Source organism: Scyliorhinus canicula, chromosome 18 (genome assembly GCF_902713615.1).
Source record: "Scyliorhinus canicula chromosome 18, sScyCan1.1, whole genome shotgun sequence".
NCBI classification, from domain to species: domain Eukaryota; kingdom Metazoa; phylum Chordata; class Chondrichthyes; order Carcharhiniformes; family Scyliorhinidae; genus Scyliorhinus; species Scyliorhinus canicula.
The window spans coordinates 83183930-83199248 of record NC_052163.1 but is presented as its reverse complement, the minus strand read 5'-3'; the positions used below and the strand labels follow the sequence as shown (position 1 = coordinate 83199248).

At 49.3% G+C, this 15319-nt stretch overlaps 1 long non-coding RNA gene across 1 annotated transcript in view; it reads right to left on the bottom strand.

The window, feature by feature from the left end:
* LOC119953627 overlaps nucleotides 1-13793 on the bottom strand; it is a 78238-nt gene extending 64445 nt beyond the window's left edge. Inside the window, exon 1 of the long non-coding RNA XR_005458065.1 lies at nucleotides 13642-13793. This is a non-coding gene — a long non-coding RNA (uncharacterized LOC119953627). The remainder of the gene's footprint in view (nucleotides 1-13641) is intronic.
* Nucleotides 13794-15319: the final 1526 nt, after the last annotated feature.

Below are 15319 nucleotides of genomic sequence, written 5' to 3'. Positions count from 1 at the left end.
CGGCCGCGAGGTTGGTGGCGGCCCCTTCCAGCAGTCGTTGCCGGATTGGGTCCAATGCTATGCCTGTAACAAAGGCTTCGCGCATGAGAAAGTCAGAGTGTTCCGTGGCTGTGAGGGCCTGGCAGTCGCAGTCTCGTACCAGGGCCCTCCAGAAGTCCTCAATCGACTCACCCGGCTGCTGGACGCGAGTAGAAAGTTGATGCCTCGCAAACAGGGTGTTCGCCGACTGTGCATAGTTCTCCTTGAGCAGTTCCATAGCTGTGGTGTAGTCAGTCGCATCTCAAATTAGCGGAAAGACACTGGAGCTAAGTCTGGAGTACAGGAGTTGCTTTTTCTGAGCCTCCGTCGGGGGAGGGTCCGCTGAAGAGATGTAGGCCTCAAAGACTGCGAGCCAGTGAACAAAGTCTTTTCTGGCGTGAGGCGACTGCGGATCCAGCTGCAGACGGTCAGGCTTGATTCTGATGTTCATGGTGGACGGAAAACCGCACAGCAATAAATTGTAGCGCTAACAATTATACTCAAAGACAAGAGACTAGTACAATCGAGGCTTTATTGCTGTGCGATGCTATTCCTTCATCTGCAACTGCAGACTCAGGTCTGAGTGACTCACACGCATATTTATACACAAGCTCCCTGTGGGTGGAGCTAGCCAGCAGGGGCTTACCGGAGGAACCTGTATTACAGGTACAGGCATACATCACCCTACTGTAAGTACACATAACTACAGTGGTTATATCACCACAATCTGCATCGTCCCTTAGCTAAAATTTGCATTATACTCAGCCAAAAATTGACAAATCTGATGAGATGCTCACTCGCCTGTGGAGAGCGATATTTCTTGAAGATATTTGTGCTGAAATGGGGGTTTTGCTCAGGTGGTTTTGGTTTGAGGTTGGGATTTTATTGAGGGGATTTACTATAAAGGGATGGTACCTTTAATGAGAGGTTTTAGCCCTGTGGTGACACTTTCATTGAGGTTTATCAGAACTGAGGCAGAAATTTGGTCTATAGGGCTATTAATGAGGGGATTTAGAGCTCAAGTGAAGACTTTGTTGAGGGGATTTAGTGCTGAGGTGGGCTTTTGAGGGAGGGGGTTTAAAACTTGGGAGTGGGTTTTATTGAGAGGTTCAGTGCTGTGTTGGGGGTTACTGACGGGATTTAATGCTGAGGTGGCATTGGGCAGCAGGGTAGCATGGTGGTTAGCATAAATGCTTCACAGCTCCAGGGTCCCAGGTTCGATTCCCGGCTGGGTCACTGTCTGTGTGGAGTCTGCACGTCCTCCCCCTGTGTGCGTGGGTTTCCTCCGGGTGCTCCGGTTTCCTCCCACAGTCCAAAGATGTGCGGGTTAGGTGGATTGGCCATGCTAAATTGCTCGTAGTGTCCTAATAAAAGTAAGGTTAAGGGGGGGGGTTGTTGGGTTACGGGTATAGGGTGGATACGTGGGTTGAGTGGGGTGATCATGGCTCGGCACAACATTGAGGGCCGAAGGGCCTGTTCTGTGCTGTACTGTTCTATGTTCTATGTTCTATGTGGCGATTTTATATGGGAGTTTTGTACAGGAAAGTTTTATTTGTAAGTTTTATTTTGTAAGTTTTGTGCTGAAGTGTAAGGTTTATTGGGGAAGAATTTGAGTTCAGATAGGTGATTTAGTGCCATGTGACAGCGATTTATTGTCGAGTTGGGGGGTGCTTATGAGTGTGCGAATTGAACTGCGGATTCTGGTTCTGCCAGTTAATACAGGAGGTGCCAGGGTCCTGGCCCAATTTAGCAGCGAGATTCACTATTGGAATTGCCTCAAGAGACATCCACACCTGAAAATCAACAAAATGGTGGCCAGACTCTGCTGGGCTCTGCCTTTAACAACAGAGTTGGGAGGACCAGGTTCAGTACACTGGACTGAATGATCGCCTTACGCACTGTAACAATTCTGTGACACACCAGAGAGTCGTCTTCACCGTTCCCTGTGAGCTATGTGGCACAAATCCAAAAAATTCCACGCAGGCAGCACTCAAGGTAATTTAAAGTTGCCAACTTGTGTGCACAACTGTGGAAAAGGAATTAAAAGAGCCACAATTAAATAAATGACCCACGGGGGGAGGTGGCGCAGGTACAGAGGGAGGTGGCGCAGTCACTGGCTAATGTGCCACAGACCTAAAAAGTGGTGGCACAGTCAATGGGTTATGTAGCGCAGTCCCAGACAGAGGTGGTCTACTCCAATGGCCATGAGAATGCAGACATTGGTCGAGATGGCAGCGGGCCTCCAGGACTGGCAGTGCCAGGTGGTGGGGGAGTCTCGCGTTGGTTCACACCCCAGATGCATGGAGTAGCCTGGGAACCGTCGGGTACCTCGAGGGAAGAGGAAGTGTTGGGGCTGGGCCGGTGACTTCTGCAGGGGAGGTTCCAGAACACTGCAGCACCTCGGACTGCACACCACCACCCTCCCTACCCCAATGCATCTGGTGGGCAGCACACCAAACAGGATGGCACCACTCCACCGGGGACACCCGAGCAGCAGCCGGGTCCATCCAGGCCCAGTCGCCTCAGAAGATCCCCGCCAGAGGGGACCCAGGTTGCAGGGCGGGAATCACAGCAGGCCGCCTCCACTCTTGAAGTACCATCTGGGGATCCACCTAGATGTAGAGTTAGCACCTGTAAGGCCAGAAAAGTAATCACTAGTTAGATTGCACGGGTGCTGGGCATAATTTAGCGGTAGGGTCTGGGGCATGAATCTGTTTATATGTTTGCACGTTAAACACCTGTGCACAATGTTATAACCTGCATTGGTGCTCTGTCAGAAGGGTGGGCTGCTCCAGGCTGGCCACAGAGGGGGCGCGGGGTGGGGGGGGGCGGGGGGGCGGGTAACTAATGGATAGATGTTGGAAGTGGATTTGGCCCAGGGACCGCATATCAGCCAGTGCACACTGCTCCGGTGTCACCCACCCTCCCCACCACCACCCCAGTGACTCAATGGGATGGTGTGATGGAATGGGGAGCTCACATGCAGGGATCACCCAGGTGGAAAAGGACAGTGGAAAGTGTTATCATGGGCAGGAGTCAGATGTGGTCAAATGATGCGGAGCGGGTTGGTCATCCTTCATCCCATGGACCATACCCCCTATTACTGCCAACCCAGGGCTCACACCCCGTAGTTGGGCAGGTTTGTATCGTGGAGAGGGTTGCAGGTGGGGGCCAGCCCAGTGCCACCCCCCTAATCGGTGAACCTGGAGGCGATCAGGGCGTCCCATGCACTGGTGCACACTTTGTACGGCCTCCCGTGCCTGCCTGGACCCAAGTCTTGCCCATCCTCATTCTCCCCCGCATCCTCCTCATTGACAAGGCCTGGCATTCATCCTCCTCCAGCACGTTGCCCCTTTGCTGCGTGATGTTGTGGAGGACACAGCAGGCCACCATGATATGGGCGACCCTAGCGCCATACTGGAGGGCCCTTCCAGAGCAGTCCATGCACCTGAACTGCATCTTCAGAATGCTGAAGCACTGCTCCATCATGCTCCTAGTTGCTGCATGGGCACCGTTGCAGCAGGTCTCTGCGTCAGTCTGTGGCCTCCGGATGGGCGTCATCAACCATGACCACAGCGGATAGCCTCTGTCGCCCAATAGCCAAACCCCCAGTCGCGGATGTGCCTCAAAAATGCCAGGACCATGGAGTGGGCCGGGATGAAGGCGTCATGTGCACTGCCCGGGTATCGGGCGCAGTTGTGCATGATGTGCATCTGATGATCACATGCCAACTGCACGTTCATCGAGTGGAACCCCTTACGGTTTGTGAAGAATGGCCCGTCATCTGCTGATCCTTGGAGGGCAACACGGTAGCATAGTGATTAGCACAGTTGCTTCACAGCTTCAGGGTCCCAGGTTTGATTCCCGGCATGGGTCACTGTCTGCTAGACTGGGACTGCAGCAGGTAGTGATGGAACCAACAAGAGGGAAAAACATACTTGACCTCCTCCTCACCAACCTGCCTGCTGCAGATGCATCTGTCCATGACAATATCGGTAGAAGTGACCACCCCAGCCTTCTGGAGAAAAAGTCTCGTCTTTACATTGATGATACCCTCCATCGTGTGTGTGCCACTACTACCGTGCCAAATGCGATAGACTTTGAACAGATCTAGCAACTCGAGACTGGGCATCCACGAGGTGATATGGGCCATCAGCAGCAGCAGAATTATATTGAACCACAATCTGTAACCTCATGGCCCAGCATATACCCCACTCTACCATAACCACCAAGCCAGGGGATCAACCCTGCTTCAATGCAGAATGCAGGAGAGCACACAAGGAGCAAAATCAGGCATATCAGAAAATGAGGTGTCAATTTAGGGGCAGCACGGTAGCATGGTGGTTAGCATAAATGCTTCACAGCTCCAGGGTCCCAGGTTCGATTCCCGGCTGGGTCACTGTCTGTGCGGAGTCTGCACGTCCTCCCCGTGTGTGCATGGGTTTCCTCCGGGTGCTCCGGTTTACTCCCACAGTCCAAAGATGTGCGGGTTAGGTGGATTGGCCATGCTAAATTGCCCGTAGTGTCCTAAAAAGAAAAGTAAGGTTAGGGGGGGGGGGTTGTTGGGTTACGGGTATAGGGTGGATACGTGGGTTTGAGTGGGGTGATTATTGCTCGGCACAACATCGAGGGCCGAAGGGCCTGTTCTGTGCTGTACTGTTCTATGTTCCATGTTCTATGTAATCTGGTGAAGCGACAACACAGGACTACTTGTGCGCCCTGCAGCATAAGCAGAAAGTAACAGACAGAACTAAGCAATTCCCCAACGAATGCATCAGATCTGAGCTCCACAGTGAAAGAACAATACAGCACAAGAAGAGGCCCTTTGGCCCTCCAAGCCTGTACCCTTGGCCAAAACCCTCAGCACTTCCCAGTGCCATATTGGATTGGATTGGGTTTGTTTATTGTCACGTGCACCGAGGTACAGTAAAAGGTATTTTTCCACGAGCAGCTCACACAGATCATTTAAAGAATGAAAATAAAATAAAAAGAAAATACATAATAGGGCAACACAAGGCCCACAATGTAAATACATAGACACCAACATCGGGTGAACCATACAGGAGTGTAGTATTAATCAGGTCAGTCCATAAGAGGGTTGTTCAGGAGTCTGGTAACAGCAGGGAAGAAGCTCTATACACTCATATCCCACTACACCTACTCTATCCATGTATTTGTCGAGATGCCTTTTAGACGCAACAACCTCCTCTGGCAATGCGTTCCAGGCTCTCACCATCCACTGTGTAAAAAACCCTGCCTGGCACATCTCCTCTAAACTTTTCACCATGGAACTTAAACCTATGCCCCCTGGTGACTGATCCCTCCACCCTGAGGAAAAGTGTCTGCCCACCCATTCTATCCATGCCCCTCGTAATCGTGTAGCCTTATAGCAGGTCACCCCTCAACCTCTGTTGTTCTAATGAACAGTCCGTGTCTATTCAGCCTCTCCACAAAGCTAACACCCTCCAGACCAGGCAACATCCTGGTAAACCCCCTCTGTACCCTCTCCAAAGCCTCCACATCCTTCTGGTAGTTTGGCAAACAGAATTGTGCGCAATATTCCAAGTGTGGCCTTACCATGGTTCTAAACAACTGTAGCATGACTTGCCATATCCAGCCGTGAATGGTGGTGGACAATTAAACAACTCACTGGAGGATGAGACTCCACAAATATCCCTATCTTCAAGAATTTTCTCTCCTTCAGAATCTTCTCCAACAGTTTCCCTACCACTGACGTGAGGCTCACTGGTCTAGACTGTAGTTCCCTGGTTAATCTCTACGACTTTTCTTAAATAGTGGGACCACATTAGCTGTTCTCCAGTCCTCTGGCACTTCCCCTTGGCTAGATAGGAATTTAAAATTTGGGTCCGAGGCCCGGCAATCTCCTCCCTCGCTTCCCCCAGCATCCTGGGACACAATCCATCCAGACCTGGAGATCTGTCCACACCTCAAAAACCTTGTCACTCCCTCGGACAATTTGCACAAGAACATCACAGTCTCTCCCGCTGAATTCCATATGTATCTCCTCATTCTCTTGGGTTAAAGCAGATGTGAAGTATTCGTTCAACACCCGGCCAATGTCCCGAATTGGCCCTGCTATTTACCTGGTTATTCCCTTCCCATTGAATATCTCGGGATTTTTGCTACTTTTACCAGCCAGAGCTTTCTCATATCACCTCGTTGCTCTCCTAATTGCTTTCTTAATCTCCATCCTGCCCTTTCTGTTCTCCACAAATGCCTCCGCTGATTAGCTCCCCTTGTACTTGCTCAAAGCTTCTCTTTTCCTTCTCATCGTATCCTGAATATCACTGGTCATTCATTGTTCTCTGGGATTGTTACTCCTTCCTATTACCCTGGGGGGAACATGTAGTGCCTGTACCCTCTCCCATTTCCTTTTTGAATGTGCCCTCACTGCTCTTCTATAGATTTTCCCACAAGTAACTCTTTCAAGTCTACCGTGGCCAGATCCTGCCTTATTTCACTAGAATCCACTCTTCCCCCAATCAAAACACTTTTTTGCAACTTGTCTATTTCTTTATCCATAACAAACATTGCCGGCAGCGAGGGGTGGCTTCAATGGGAAATCCCATTGACCTATGGCAGGAGTATAGAGTCCCGTTACTAGTGAATGGCGTGCCGCTGAGAAACACGCGGTTGGGTGACCCAGAATCCAGTCCAATAGGGGCTGGTTTAGCACAGGGCTAAATAGCTGGCTTTTAAAGCAGCACGGCTCAATTCCCGTACTAGCCTCCCCAAACAGGCGCCGGAATGTGGCAACTACAGGCTTTTCGCAGTAACTTCATTTGACGTCTGCCTGTGACAATGAAAAAAAAAATGAAAATCGCTTATTGTCACGAGTAGGCTTCAGTGAAGTTACTGTGAAAAGCCCCTAGTCGCCACATTCCGGCGCCTGTCCGGAATAAGCGATTTTCATTTTTTCAAAAGTCATTGAACCAGTTGAGATGCACAAAGCATGAAGTTTGGTGTGTGGGTCAAATGAACATTTCTCATGAGAATACACGGAGCATAAAGAACAAATTGAACAATTTCACCCTAGAGGGATTGACATTGTAGCTATCTATTACTTTAACCAAAAAATAAGTTTGGGGTTTTTTTTTGGTGGGGGGGGGAGGGCGAGGCTGCTGGCAGACAGCGGAGGCTCACTCAGTGGAAAAGATAGTGAATTTGTGAGTGAGTTTTCTGTGATATGATCTCGGGTCCGTGAGGAAATAGGCCATATTTAATTTAACCCCAAGAAAGAAATGGCTGACATTGTAACAGTTACAGAAAGATCAGAAAAATGTAAATAGAGAATTGGCAATAGAATTGGAGAATATTTGGAAATTGTGGTTAGAGGTTATAACGAACAAAATTAATGAAGGTTAAGGATATTGAGAAGTTGCCTGAATTGTAGCAATTCATTTCCACATTATTGCAGCAGCCGTTCTATTGCAGAATCAGAAATCACTAAGGCACGGCCATGATGATGATCCTTTTTATGTCCCTCATTAAAACTTGCTCCCAAAGGTTTCTTAGAAATAATTACCTGCCTGTTAAAAATCAGCCTGAATTCTCCAGCAGTTGTGATTCACTTGAAACCATGTGGAGTAGTTTCAATGGAAAATCCTTTGACAGGCGGGAAGAGAGAATCTGCCAGCGAATGGCACATCGCCCAACGTTTATAGTCCTTTAAGCAGATACACCAAAATTGGAAATCCTATCCCCAGATTTGGAAGATCCCTGTGACTGGCCAGTTCTAGACCAGGTGCCTGATTCTTCACTGCCCACCACTGGCAGCGAGAATTGCAATTGGGAGGAGAATACTCGGTGAAGCAAAAATCGGAATTTGCGTCGGGCGCTTGTTCCCCAGTGGCAGCGTTAATGGGATTTGTGCTCCACGCCAGCGAGCCCATGAAATTCCGTGATTCACATGGATTTGAACGTTGGAATGCAATGGGTTGGACATTGTATGCTAAATCCCTCTGTGATGCTTCACCCGCCTCAGATGGGAGTCATGCGGTGTGAATTGGTGCAAGTATTTACAAATGGGCCCTGGCGCCATGACTGTTGAAGGGAGCAAGAAGGTAAGGAAACTCTCTAAATGTACCGAGTTTGCTGGGGGTTGGCTTCCTGGGCTGCAGGGAGTAGCGGGGAACCAGTTGGTGCCAAGTCCATGCACACAGGGTTTCCTTCTCAGGATCAGGGTGGCCTGACTCAGATCGCCATTGCTGCAGTATGTTAATAAACTCACCCTTTTCATACAACTTACAGGCCCCTGGTTGTTCACACCGCTGTCTGTTCACTGTATCCTGTAAATGCTCAGAGAGTCTCTGGTCTTGTGGGAACCCACCCATCCAGCCCCTCTGGAAACCATCAGATCCCGGCAGTATCATCAATGGCATGGCCATGGCCATGCTAATCAGGGGCCCACCAGGTGTTGGCAATCTCAAAACCGCAGCCCCACTTCAGAGGAAGCAGAGAATTAGCAAAGCTCACCCCAAACAATGGACACATGCACCATGGCCTTTGGCACCCTCCCTGGCACGCAGCCCCCTCCCAGTGACATTAGCAGATAGCCCACCCCTCAGGATCAGGGGATGCCTCCAAGCACTGCATGTCCACCAAGGCGCTGCTCTCATCCTTCCTGCCCCTGGTTAACAGACCTGACCAGCTCTCTGTCACACCTGGGTTACACCCAGGCCCCACATCACACTACAGCTAAGGCCACAGCAAAAGCACACTTTCCTCGCTCACCCCCAACTGGAGGACCTGCCCACACACAAGCGATTGGCAGCACGTGTTGACCGTCTCCACCACACAACCAGTTGTTACCCTGCTGGCCGGATAACACATGGCCTACCCAGTGACGACCCCCACAGTAAACCCAACTGGGGGAAACAGGACAGGGGCCACAGACATGGATTTTGGCAGCCAAAGGTACCGTTGTTGACAGGGTTGAATGGTGAGGATAGAGGATCCCATACATCACATGGCAGGTGCCACTCCACTGAAATGGGTAGGGGTGCAGTGGGAATGACAATATATTAAGAAGCCGGCCTGATGAGAGGTGGGATTGAGGTACAGCACCCCCCCCCCCCCCCCCCCCCCCCCCACCCCAACCTACCCCAGAAGAGCAGGGGGAAGCCTGTGAGGTTCAAGAGCCAGCCATCAAACAGGTCGAGGAGGAGATGCAAAGGAGGCGCTGCATCAGGGCAAGTTGACCCATAATATGCATGAAAGTGCCAAGCCAGGTGGTAGAGTACCATAGATTTGAGTCCTCACTCCCTATGAGGAACGGGACCTGGAAATCGTTGGGTTGCCCAGGGAGACAGAAGTTACCGACAGCGGGGCTGGCCTGCACCGCAGAGGTGAGGATCCATTGACTCTCCACCCAGATGGCATGTCACAAGCGAATTGTTCATGTCAGACAAAATGATCCTTCCGGCTCATTGACCACATGTCCAATCTCCAACTCAGCAAATGGGGGATGAAGGAGGGGAATGGAGGAAAAGAGACGGAGGGGGTCAACCTCTGGATGAAGCTTCGTCCTATGAGAAGTGGGCAAGGATGAGGGCCTCTCTGGTCCTCCGGGCATGTCGGACCATTGTAGCCGCTTGTCTTCCACCTTCCAGCTCCTGTGGCTCCTTGCTAGTCTCCTCCACCAACCCCTCCGAGACTGCCTCCTCATCCTCCTCAGAAGGGCGCATGTCCCTCCTCCTCCTCCAGCATGTCATCCCGCTGCTGTGCCAGGTTGTTGATGGCATAGCAGACTGTTGCTAAGCAGGACCCTGTCTGGAGGATGTACTGCAGTGCACTACAAGAGTGGTCCAGGCATCGGAACCTCATTTGCAGCAGTCCAATGCACCGCTCAATGACAGCACCGGTGTCAACATGGGCCTTGTGAAACCGGGTCTCCACGTCGGTCTCCGGCTTCCATGTTGGAATCCCTAGCCAGGACCTCAGCGGGTAACCCTTATCCCCCAAGAGCCAACCTACAAACTAGAGTGGTCCTCGAAGATGATGGGGATTTCTGAGTGACGAAGGATGTAGTTGTCGTGCACGCTCCATGCATGATTCGATGGAAGTGGTCGCACACGAGTTGAACATTCAGGGAGTGGAACCCCTTCCTGTTAATGAGGGATCCCCCTGATGCCCCGATGCGTATAAGGTGACATGCTTGTCATCAAGGATCTGGGGCATTACTGCAATGGTGGAGAGTCCAGCTCAAAGTTTACCAGCGTCAACCTCCCGGATGCACTTGTGGGCTGCAGCTTGTGAAATGTTACACAAGTTCCCGCTGGAACAAATTGGTGGCATAGAATTTCAGACCTTCATGGCCACCGGGAACGGGTGGTATCCTCCTCCATTGGATGCCAAGTCCACGCATACATGGTACAGATGCCGCGCTGTCTCTTGGTTGAGTCAGAGTCTCCTGTGGCACATGCTTTCTATCGTTCCCCCTCCCCCCCAATCTCCCCAGTCCCAGCAGCAGACCCACACCAGTGGAAATGCGGCCAATGCATGTACAGGAAAGGAAAGTATGTGTGTGAATATCAGTGCGTGCACATCAGTAAGAGAGCATGCATAAAGAGTATATGCGTGAATGACTGTGCATGTACACCTATTAGATTACGTGTTCATGAGAATGAGAAACACAGACCACCGGATAAGATCATGCCGACACGTGGTACAGGAAGGAGAGAGAACACCCCACCCCTTCTCCAGTACTGGTAATTTGCTAGGGGGCAGGTAATAGAAGCGAGAGGGGTCGCAGCAGACAAACACACAGCTACCAGACCGACTCACCACACCCCGCCCTTACGGTGGACCTGCATCAGTAGAAAACCGTTAGGTGAGCCAACCACCGGAAGGTTGCACCAACATGGAGCATAGTGGAGGAGGGAAGAGAAAGTGAAAACCACCTCCCCTCTCCAGCACTGGCAGCGCTTCATCCCAATGACTCCAGGGCCACAGAGGCAGGAGGGGCAGCAACCGGCAAAACAAAATAAACCGCAGTTATGTGGTACCCATCATACAATTCCAAGCCCATCCCCTGCCCGTGCCCCCCCGCCACGAACATAACCCAAACGCAGAACAAAAGGAAAACAAGGAATATCAGTGACCTACACGGCTCCCAGAACGGGAGCCGAAGATGGCGACTGAACATAGAAAGTCTCCGGCATCCATTAAAGTATCCCGACACAACATCTGGGCTGCTCAATCCAGCCAGGCCACCGCCCGTCCTCTCCTGCAGCATCGCCATCTGATCTTCCATCACCAGCCTGTCCGAGGACCGGGCCACAGGAACGAAGGGGGCATTAACTGATGACGCACAAGTCCAGAATAGAATACAGTCAATGCACAAAACAAAACTTTCAAAACATCCACAGACCTCTGCACCCTCAGCTCGGCAATAGGCCCACCAAAATTCTCCACTTGCTGCATTACAGGTAAAAGAGACCGAAAGGCAACGACCTTCTTTCTTCCTCCCCTTCATCCAGTAAACAGCAAATAAGCCCAAGGGGAAGAGGCAGCAGCAAAAACAAACTGCAGCTGGGAATTATTCTCATAACTAAGAAGAGCAATTCCTTATTAGCAGCAACCTTCAGCTGTGAAGCTAGAGGCTGCTCACAGTCAGAGAGAGTTAACGTTACTTTCAACAGATATCCAAGGACAGGACTCTGTCCTGGAAGTTTTGGGTGGGACAGACAGGCAGCAGCAATTGTTGCCCCTGTTATGGGTGTCCACGAGATTGAAAGATGGTGTGAAGGCATCACAGAGGGAAAGCCCCATAACTGATACCGCCCGCCTTCCTGACCCGGGATAACCCCCATCCTGGAATTCCAAACCCCTGTGTGGTCCACACCATCCCCCCCTCCCCTCCCCCCACCCCCCAGCGAGCTCGGGGGGGAAGCAGCCCCAATGCCCTGGGGCTACATGCCTGATAATGGAAATGGCTACTCACCACCTCACTTCCCCTCAGCAGCCATTATGCCAGCTTCACGCTTTTAACAAGGCGTGCTAAGCGACACCAATGTGATTTCCCGAAGGGGAACCAGTTAATTAGTGGGAGGCCATTACATTCAACTTCAATCTCGTTAATGAGATGGAAATTGATGCAAATTGGGGTCAAAGATATGCTCACCACATTTGGGAACAATCTGGAATTTGCCATTGGGAGCGGGCTAGTTAGATGGCAAATTGATTTCCACCCGGCGCAGATCTCAAATTTTCCTGCTTCTTAGCTGACGCACCCAAATTCACACCGAACACAATGCAATGGTTAAATTGCACCCAAACTTGTCTCTCTAATCACCACGGATGGTTAGGTGTCCGCTCCCTCCATTCATTCCCCAGTGCCTGGGAAAGCCCTCTTCTGAAAATATGACACCTTCTTAGAAATAAAAAGTTAACTTGGCAAATTCAACAGAGATCTACTGTGAGAAAAGTCTCTGACCAGTTAGTGTAGAGCAGATACAAGGCTGGTTAATCTTTGGAATCAACGGCCCAGTCAATTTGTACTCCTGGTCGAATACGCAGAGCTGGGAGAATTCTCAGCTCTGCAAAGCCAACTTAAAAATGACACATCTGCAGTCCCGATTTTTGTTCCAGGGAGCAGGCTGGATGAGAGGTTAGGGCCATCTCCCCGGAACAAGTGCAGAGGTTGCCGGGTGCAGAGGGAGGCAGGGTGGAAGGCTTACCTCTCTGCTCTGGCATATTGGTTAATTTAATTTTTAAAATAATTAAAATAAAAACAGTGCCCTTCAGTCCTCACCAGCCCCTCATATTCCCCATCCATGTTAATCCATGCCATCATTACCTACACATCCCCATTGTTCCCTCATTGTCCTCTATGAAACGCATGCCTCTCTATCTACCTCAACCCCATGCACCATCATACCCCACACCACCCAATGTCCCCCACCCATTCCAATGTCCTTTTATGGCCCTCCTCCATGACCCTTTATTGTCCCATGGCAACCCATGCCCCCCCATCCACCACCCTTTGCCCTTACCCCCTCAATGCCAACTCACCATGCCCAAATCTCAGAAACCAGGCTGACATAAAATTAAGCTTTCTCCATGGATATTGTTACTACTTTAAACAAAAATCACCTTCATTGATAAAAAAAAACTAATATGTAGAAAGTCCTTTAACTAATGTCTTATGAAAATCAACATTTGGTGTTGTCAATCATACTGTTTACTAAATAGGAACCTCACAATGATAATGTTAGTTTGTAAAATCAGTTATTGCAGTAAAGATTCAAGAATAACAATCCCCAGCTTAGGTCAACAGACAGAACAGCAGCATTGAATTTTTGAACACCACCATTTTGTTAAATTTATGGCCCAGCAAAGTTAAATCGTTTGACAGCTTTGGCAGTTCCACTGTGTAGTGACGGGTCTAATGGGTTTTGATGTTTTTTTGATAGCGTTTACAGCTTCACAGTTCTTTCACAATGATTTTCTTAACTTTGATGCATAATCATGCCTACTTTTAGGAATCTTAAAGTGTGCCTTACCTCTTCCAAAGTTGTCCTGCAGCCATTACCGAAGGGGGATTTTACCTCCATCTCTGACTGTTCAAAACAAATCCACTAAATTCAGATAAACTCTTACCTGGAGTAGTCTGCACATGCCAGGTCACATCCCTGGCCTACCAAAACCCCATTTCTGTGGAGGCAGCTGATGATTTAAATGGCCAGCTAACTTCATAAAATACACATATCTGAACCCTGGCCTGACTCCAGCCCCAGTCCCACAAACAAAGGAAATCTGTGTTGGGGAAACGAGATTTAAGATTTTCAGCCATTCCTGCTATTTTCACCACAAAATTTAGCAATGATTAGGAAAGCACGCAACAAAGCCCGATGCCGGGAGTAACCAGCCCATCCATGGTGGGACCAGTCACCGGGGATACGGTGGGCCACCCAAACGTCCATTGACTTTTGGCGAAATCAGATGGCCTCAGTGATAGGCTGGCTGGAGAATCTCACCTTGAGTGATTTTAGTGGGGTTTATAATATTCATATAGATTTGGATAAGCAGATTAGGAAGGAATTGAATTTTGAGACTGGGTCTTGGGTAATTTTTGCCAACAATCAGATCTAGAAGCAACAATGGGGGAAGGCCATGTTAGAGATTGTTCCCCACTAGGCAGAAATGTTAACAATTAGAAAAAGATCAGAACAATATTATCAAGGATTTGGCAATAGAATGGGAGAATGTTTGGAAATTGTGGTTCGTAGTTATAACGAACTAAGAAGATTTTAAAGTTGCATGAATTGTAACACTTCATTTCCCCATTTCTCACAGCAACTGTTCTATTTCAGAATCCTGAAGGCACAGCCATGTTCATGTTCTATAGAGGGCAAACAAATAATTGCATCATCTTCTCAGAAAAATTGATATACTCTTCAGTTGCTAGTTAGGATCCTTGTTTTTGTTACTATTTTAAGTCACTGAACCTGTGTTTCTATCTGTTCTCTCAGGTGATGAAAAAGATCCCATGACATGAACTGATGAAGAGCAGTGGATGTTGTTCAGACCAATATTTGCCTCTCAGCGAACAGCAGTGAAAATAGAACAGCTCATTGCTATATTCACTGACAAAACAGCACTGACTTCAAAAATAATCTTGGCTGTATAATGCTTTGGGATGTCTCTGAATGAGAGTTGCTGTGGCAATTTAGAATCATAGAATTCCTGCAGTGCAGAAGGAGGCCATCTGGCCCATCGAGTCTGCACCGATCCTTTGAAAGAGCACCCCATCCCCGTAACCCCACCTAACCTTTTGGACACTAAGGGACAATTTAGTGTGGCCAATCCACCTAACCTGCACATCCTTGGACTGTGGGAGGAAACCGGCATGTCTGAAGGAAACCCCACAGACACGGGGAGAAAGTGCAAACTCCACACAGTCACCCAAGGTCAGAATTGAACCTGGGTCCCTGGCACTATGAGGCAGCAGTGCTAATCATTGTGCCACCGTGCTACCCAATATGTATTTTTTTGGGGTGTTTTAAAAATGTTATTGCTGGATGAAATAAGGATAGAAATAGCTGGAGAGAGGAGGAGAGGGTGTGGATGAGGAAAATGGAGAGACGGTGAAAACAAAGCAAAATGATTCTCTCTTTCATCATCCAAACTTCCAAATAACATCTCTCTCAGAGACAGAGAAAAGTGGACATCGATTGAAGTAAAGCAAAGCATTATTAAAACAGAGAGATGCTGTAAGATACCATGACTCATAGATCATATAATTTACTGTGCAGAAGGAGGCCATTTGGCCCATCAA